Genomic DNA, 8,908 nt, shown 5'->3' with positions numbered 1-8,908 from the left:
TTAAATTATTTTGTATTTTAATGACTAATAATTTGCAAAGTTATTATTTCTCACAATTTAAATAACATTTTCTATTATACTACATTGTTTGGTATATTATCAATACTATTTCATTATCCTTGTACAGATAAAACCTAATTACAAGGACAATAGAAATTTCCACATCATACGTTCGCTTCGAAATAAAGAAAATTATAGCCAGATTTTATTTAATTAAAGATAATAATAGTGTTATCCGATATTATACTTGTTCTCTCATATGAATGAACATGAAAACATTTTGAAATTAAAGATAAACAATATTGCAATCATTGATTTAAAATCAATGGTTATGTATGTCTATATAAAACCGGCACAATATGTAATTTAGAATAATTTTATCTTTTATATGTGTAAAACACATTGAACCCTGCAGATAGATTTGTACCTTAATTTGTTTATAGTGTTCAGAAACAAGGCGGTATTTTAAATGGAATTTTAAATATTTGTTAAAATGTCAGTCGTTTTGTATATATTTATATGCATAATATGAATATGAGAACATCACACTATTAGATTTCTAACCTCTTATTTTTCTTTGAAAAAGGTCAATTTTTTACAAAAAAAAAACGAGTTTAATTTGAGAGTATAAAGATTTTAGAGCGAAACAAGTATGCAATTTTTAAGAAATCTAGATTTTAAATGAAAATTGTGTCATAATAAGATGAAAAAACTTCAACCTTTGAGCATAAACTTCAAATTTTTCAATGACAAATGAAAAAGGCGTCGTTGATATTTTTAACATAAATATAAACAGTTTCTGCTGAGGTACAGATAAACATACCATTTTTTATAAAAACCACATTTGCATAAACAAAAGGATTATAAAATTTTAATCTACAGCGTATAGGTACAACCCATTGATTTTAATGTTTGTTTAATTAGATTATGATTCCCTTATTGTGGTGTAAATGTGTTTATCGTAAGCAATATATTTCACCCGTATTATATTCAAAGTAAGAATTAAATGTAAGCAAAATCCTTTGTTTACGAAGTACTCGTATTTTATAAAGAGTACATGTGTTGTTAAAAGTCATCATTTTGTGAATTTCTAATTGTAATTGAAATATTTACATAAATATCGATTCACTGCATAATTCTGAGAGTGAAATAAATAATTTAAATAAGTTGTAAAATAAAATAGTCTATTTAATTTAAATGAAATTTCGAGCTTTTTATAAGCTTTAATTCTTCTTTCCATTTCGTTATTTCCTAATACAATCACACTGTTAAGAAAATATGTTAAGAAAATAATATGAAATAATTATTAAATTTTAAAATGAGTTTTTTTATTAAACTGTTTAAAGCAAATAACAGTACAGCCTATTGGAAATATTGTGGATTAGAAGAAAAACAATGTCGAATGATGTTGTGTTTTTGATAAATTCGGTTGTGTTTGCTCACTTAACAAAATAAGCTAATATCGTCTTATGTGTAGTATTTGCGTACTGATACCTTTATAATTATGCCCGTACAAACGTTTGTTCGAAGGGTATACTAAATTTACCTTAAGGAATATATGTTCTTTAATAGGCATCGAATTCTGAGTCGATTTATCTTTGCCTGAACGTCTGTCTGTCCGTCCGTCCGTCCCAACGATAACTCAAAAATTGAGCTAACTTCACTATATTTTCACAAATGATTTATTATAGTAAATTGCAGAACCCTATTTAAATTGGTTATGATCATATTACTGGTTCGGGTATCTGCCATATAACTTCCAAATTTATTTGGCTATATCTCAAAAACAATAAAAGCTGTGCTATTGAAATAAACGAATATATTTGTATAGTGTGTGTTTTGATAAAAGTCCAATGTGTTTGATAAAAGTCGTTGAAATTTCTTGGCTCCTTGTGGTAGCTGCCTTACAACTTCAATAGTAGTTTGACAATATCTTAATGCCGGAATACCGCAACTTAAAATCATAGTCTGTCCCATAGTCAGCTCAATTCCTTTTTTTCTCGTTTTATTTTAAAATTTCTAAATATCCTTTTTCTTAAAAATTTCAGCAGTTTTTGTCAAAATTTCATCTTGCCTCATTTTTTTTCTATTTTTTCTTTTGATTCAAATTGAAGTTAAAATTTTGTAATTGATTTGATTTACCAACACTTTTTATAAATCAAAACTTAATTTAACTTTTAAAGTAACTTTTTATGTTTCTATCTAAAACTTATACACTAATATGCTTGAACTTATTAACCAATTTTTTTAAAAATGTAAAAATAAAAGGAACCAAATATACAAAAAAAAGAAAAAAGTTAAATGAAAAAAGAATGAACTTTAGTTGTAAAACAATTTTCTAAAACTATTATCAAATCACAAATTTAATCTTAAAAGTTAGTTAGTGCCGTTGTCACTAAAAAAACAACTACAGTTTGTTTTTCATTTTCATTCTTAATATTTTTTCAACTTTTTCTTGATTTTCTTTTTTCTTTAAATAACCTTCTCTTTTACAAAACATAAAAACTGCCATCATAACTAAAATATTCAATAGGATCCTATATATGTATATGGATGTACATATGCATATAACAGTTATAACCGGTAGCAATGAAATTGTTATTAGAACAATTTTTACTAAAATACACGTAACATATATTTTAAAATAGAATATACAGAGCATGTTTAAAGTGATATACAGTAGAAGAGCCTTGGTATCAGCCACCTGTGCCATTAAAGTGATATTGAATATATATATATATACAGATATACCTATTCATATTTAAATTTTCAGTATGTGGAGAGGTATATATATTTATTTCGTTCAGTGGAAATAGCAAATAATAACAACAAGTTGACATAGAATAAAGTAAAAAATAACTATCATGCAAATATATGAGTACTTTAATTTTTTTAAGTTCCTCAAACAAAAATTTTTCACATTTAATGAGAAAAGTTTTGTGGAAATTTTAAATCACTATAAATATAAAAATATATAGAATATGTATATATGTATGTACATATGTATATAACATGTATGAATTTTATGTGAGAATGTATGTTATTACAATTTAAGAAAAACAGAATTAAAATTTATAAACTGTGCTTTTATGTAAATTTATGATATAGTATATATGTATAGATAAGTATATTTGCAAATTATAGATAAAAAATAAATTTTTTAAGCAAAATATTTTTAAATAAATTGGAATGCATCGCAATTGGAAAATCAAAATAACACAATTAAGTAATGGGTTTTAAATTGTTACTTTAGATAAGGAAAAGGTTAGGACGTACAACAAAAATTTTTATATCCGCTGTTATAAAGTCAATCAAAAATGGCAAATTTGACAAATTTAATGTTATATTAGACTGACATGTGGTATAATGAATTAGGAATATCAAAGAATAAAAGTGAAGTAAAAATTATTCAATGACTTCTATAACGAATTGGAATGACAATAAAGTTCTATTAAAGTGAGGTCAACAATTATATCCCAGCAAGTTATTTAATTGAATTAAAACAGTACAGTGTCTTCACAGTTCTAACTAAGAAAAAAGTTAAATAATTACTCCATCAAATTCGAGACGAAACTAGATTGCTATTGAAAAATTACTTTACCGGCTGATATTTACTATATTGATTTTTATTATTTTATTGAAAATAAGTTTTCTCTTGACGAAATTAGAAATAACAGGAAGAATTAATTTATTTATAACACTAATACTAATATAAAATAAATAATGCTATAATTATAATATTAATTAAGAGTAAGGTGGGAATTTTAACACGTTGAGTTCGACAATGTTTCGCATGTATATTTATACATGCATAGTTTAGTGTGTTAAGTTTTTAATTGTGTTGGAATATTAATGATGTGCTTCGCCACAATTAGTCCCTTACATCCATTTAGTGTTAAGTAAAAAGCTGTAGATTTTTACTTCCCTATACAAAATTTTTTCTCTTTGATACTTATGTAATTATTTCGCTTATGAAGTTTTTAAAATCTTTATAAATTCTAATATTTTCTATTCCCTCGCAATAAATTTTGTTAATCAACACAAGTCTATGCATTCTACGTATTCCTATATCTTTGAACTTTCAACAATATTATTAAATTTTATCTACAAAAGATTTTCTATATTCTTTACTTATTGATATTTTCAGTTCTTGATAAGTTTTTTATCAAAACTGAAAATATCAAATGTATTTTGCAGTATAAATTTAAATATCACCTAAATCTAAATATCTAAAACTTGAAAAATACTAAATATATAATTATTTTGTAGAGCCATTGATTGTCTCAAATACAATGAATGGCGAACAAACATACAATGACTTAACTCTTTACGTCTTATCTTTCTTTATTAAATCCTTTAGAAAAGTTATTAAAATATTCACACAAATTTTACTTGTCTGCACAATTTTTAACGCATTTCGGTCTACTTTTTTTTCTTACAACATGTACATTGTGACAGTAAATGTGCATTATTTTTAAAAAGTGCAGTTAATAATAAATTTATTGCAAATCTGATACTTTCAGTTAATTAATTAAATTAAATGTGATGTTTCAATATACTGTTTCGAAAATCAAATATATTATAATTGAATTAATATTTTCATAATTAATGACCGTGTTTATGTATTTTGCCTTACTACAAAATATTAATAAAGTGTTTAAAATCACTTTGTCAAAAAAATGACAATAAAATAGTGAAAATTAATTAAATTATATTTTATGACATTATACATACGATCCTTTATTTCAAAAAATCATTTAATTAAAATAAATAAATTATTTTCAATTATTTGACATTTTTGTCTTTTATATTTTGAAATTAAGAAAAAAAAATTTATGTGGCCAGCATATAACCGGCCACAAGGAGTATTTTCCGATTTGGCGGAAGTTACACAAGGTTATGAAATGTCCTTCAAACACTTTTTCCAAACTTTAAGTTCTTTGGCAAGCTTTTAGTGAATAAAAATTTTAATTGTTAGAAGAATTTCATTTTACACTTTCTGAAAAGTTCCCCATTTAATCCTACTGATAAAAAGAACTCAAATGTTAAATTTGAATAAAATCCGGCAACAAGTTCCTATGATAAAGTAAAATATATAAAATGGGCTTCTAAAAAAAGTTCAGTTTCCGGGCCCTGACATTCCTAAAATGATTATTAATTTATTGTTAAAATTTCTCCGAAATCCCTTCCATGGCGAAATACTTTTCCGTCGAAAACTCGACATGCGAAACCAACTATTTCATTTACAAACTACTCTCTATTACTTTGGAATAAAGCAGAAGTTCCCAAACTTTTTTCTGTCGTAGACCCCTTATCGTGTTTTTAAATTTTTGATAGACTCCCAGCTAATTTCTTTGATATATTTAAATTTCTAAAAGTATCAAGGCACACCTGTGAAGTGTGAAAGTTAAATAAAAAACTTATTTAATTAAATTCATGTTTTTATTAAATTTATTAAATTTAAATAAATAAATTATTAAACTTAAATAAAAGTAATTTTTAAATGAGCAAAACTAAACAAGGAAATAAATTCAATCTTATAAATATCACTTGCGTCTTCAGTCAATATTAACATATTGATTTTTTCGTAGACCCCCATTTTCCTTTGATAGCTCTCCAATTTTTTTTCACTTTTGTAGACATCTAGCAGGTCTTCTTGGACCACTGGGGATCTATATAGACCACTTTGAGAATCACTGGAATAAAGGATAACACACATTTAATTACTGACATCCTTATCAAAACTCAATCTATTATATTTTTTATTAATTTCATTAATGATTGCATTAATTAATTTTGCTATACTCTACTTCATTTTTATACTAAAGGGAATTTAAATTCGTACACTCATTTACACTGCTACTATTTTTGTAGCTTACTTATTACATGCATATACATACATATTATAATATAGGCTGCAGTTTTAAAAAAATTCTAATATTCTTAAGGAAAGTTTTCTATTTCATTTTTCTTTCTGTTTCTTGTTTTGAATGCGAAATTCACATTGAATTTGTTGAAATTTGTTAAATTATAGAACAAACATTGTTTTAGCTATTTCTTTTTGAAAGGCTGCATATTACATCCAATAATCGAGGTGCTGTGATGACACAAAATTTTGCATATCGAGTTCTTGGTGGAAACGCACTTCTCTATAAAAGGGAAGTATAAATAAACTATTTTTAGCGAGAAGTCAGTTTGTCGGCCTGTCTGTCTATTGGGCTGTATGTTGAAACTAAAACAAGGAATCTATAATTTTTTTGGAAAGATTTGTGCTTGGAAGCCGAAGTGGGAGCCGATGTTACATTTTCTTCCGTATCTGTGGAAAGGATCATGAAACTTCTTGAAAATTAATACTTGAGTTTTGTTTGTTAACGAAACTAACTGGTAAAATTTCCAGGAAATTCAGATGGTAAAAAGTGAAACTCTAATAAAAGCCAAATTAGCATTTTTCAAGGAATGTTAACTAAAAGCTTACTAGTGTCCTTAAAATTCGAATGAAGTGTTTTAAAGATATTTTCATAATCTTCTATAATACTTTCGCTGAACTAAAAAATCCACATTGCGATCGGTTATGTGCTGATCACATCAGATCTTTTTTTTTGAATAAATTTGTTTTTTGAAAAACGAAAGAATTTCAAACTATAATTTTTTTTTTGTCCAAGAAAGTTTTTTAGTTCCAAAAAATATTAAATACCTATAAAACGTTTTAAATAAAATGTTGCCAACATTTTTTTTTATTATAAGAAAACAATTGGATTTGTTCCAGAAATTTATAAAAAAAATTGAATTTTTCAATACTTTTTTTTAATGTTGGCAAACTATTTACAAAAACTTACAAATTAGAAAATTTTAAAGTTGAAGGCAACGAAAAGAGACACATATAATTCATATGATTACGGTACAAAACTGTTAAAACTTATATAAACTAATTCTTTTGGGAAGAGTTGCAAAAATCTTGTAAGTGGAATCTATACATTGTGTAAAGGCATATTATATTGCATGTCTTATACTCTTTGTATACAATACTTATGCATGCTATGACTTTTTTATTTTAAAACATTAATAATAGTCCTTTTCAAATTCCCACACAATGTAATTTACATAGTATGTCATATAATATATGTGTGTACCTATATTCATATGTTTTAATATAATATGTTTGTGTAAATAATAATATATGATTCATAAAATTACTTTCCACACTATATCCTTAATTTAAAATTTTTTGAAGGTCCTTAAGGGATAATACATTTTCTTAACAATGTAGTATTAATGTTCGCGAAAAGTTCGAAATATGTTTTGACATCTAAAAGTTTAAGACTCTTTTCGCCCTATTTTTCTTTTATTATTATAATGTTTTTTTTTCTTTTAATTTCTTATGCTTATAAAACTTTCTTATTATATTAATTAGAGTGGTTCCGAAAAAATAAGTTTTTTACAGAAATTTGAATATTACTTTTTAATTTCCGAGATGTGATTAAATTTTTCATGGAATTCTGTGGAAGCTATTGCAAGAATTCTAAAAATCACAACCAAATTTTAAATAGTTGTCTGGCTTCATGAAATTTTGATTGTGCTAGCTTCACAGTTCTGGAAATATCACCAAATTAATTTTAGAGTGGTATAACAAGCTACTAACATCATTGCTTTGATTTAACCCATAATTAAATAGGGCACTTTTATTTTTGCCGTTTTTAAATTAAATATTTCATAATTTATTGTGCCACTCTAATGAAATTTATTTTTAAAATATTTTTTTTCACAATTTAACTACATATTCACCATTTTGATGTATAATAAAAGCTGAAAATATAACATTATCCTTTCATTATTTTATATGATAAATAAAATATTAACAAGGCTATGTACATTTAAGGTACATATGTATAATTTTTGAAAATTTCCTTCATGTTTATTATTCTTAGTTCATTTTTTTCCATTTTTCATTGGTTTTTTTTGCCTTGTTTTTCTTCAGTGTCACAGCATGCTTGTAGTACACCCAATTGTTTATTTTATAAGTTATATGAAATTTGAATAATGGAAAAGGTATAGTATACCAAGTTTGGTGGCTAAAATATAATAATAATATAAATGTAAAATAAGTATATCAACACATTATACACCTTAAATATAACCAACGTGAAATCATAATAAGTAACAACAAAATATAATTGTAAATCAGAAAGGAAAAACTGAGCCCATATAATGAAAGATTGAATATCATTAGAAAAAAATATATGTAGTAAATAAAATTAAATATTTTTCTTCGAAATTCCCTTAGTATTCAAAATTTCGTTGAATTAAAAGTTTCAGTTATTGTTGCTAGTCTCATTTGGAACCCCCAATACTCAGTAGAACATAATAAGATATAACTTTTCAAATATATCTTAACAATCACTACATATACAAATTTATGAATTGATTCTTTTATAAAAATATATAAATTTAAATAACTATTTTTTACAATTATTTTTATGTTAAGAAAGCCGAAATTCCACGTTATTGCAGAAAATTGCAATAAGACTTTTTCACACTGCTTTCAGAATAATTATGAAAACCAAGGAAAATAAAAGTTGTAAATTAGAAAAATGCATTTGTAAATTAGAAAAATAGAACAGCCTTACATTTGTAGTAGTTCAATATGAAAATACGTCATCAATAAAGTGTACAGTATAGTAATAGTACAAGAATTTTTATAAATAATTTCGAAACCAAAATTTGACCAAACTAAAAATATATCTTTTGAGCATTATTAAGCATAATATTAACTCGTATGAAACATAATATTTTTATAGTCTTTATAAATATCAAAAAAATTTATTTTTAATTTTTACAATAGCGCATCTCAGAATTCTATAATTTAACTTATATATGTACATATATAATATAATATAATCATTATAAAAAA

Source organism: Condylostylus longicornis, unplaced genomic scaffold, assembly GCF_029603195.1.
Source record: "Condylostylus longicornis isolate FDR11 unplaced genomic scaffold, ASM2960319v2 ptg000004l, whole genome shotgun sequence".
Taxonomy (NCBI): domain Eukaryota; kingdom Metazoa; phylum Arthropoda; class Insecta; order Diptera; family Dolichopodidae; genus Condylostylus; species Condylostylus longicornis.
The sequence above is the reverse complement of the archived record's forward strand: the minus strand, read 5'-3'. Positions refer to the sequence as shown.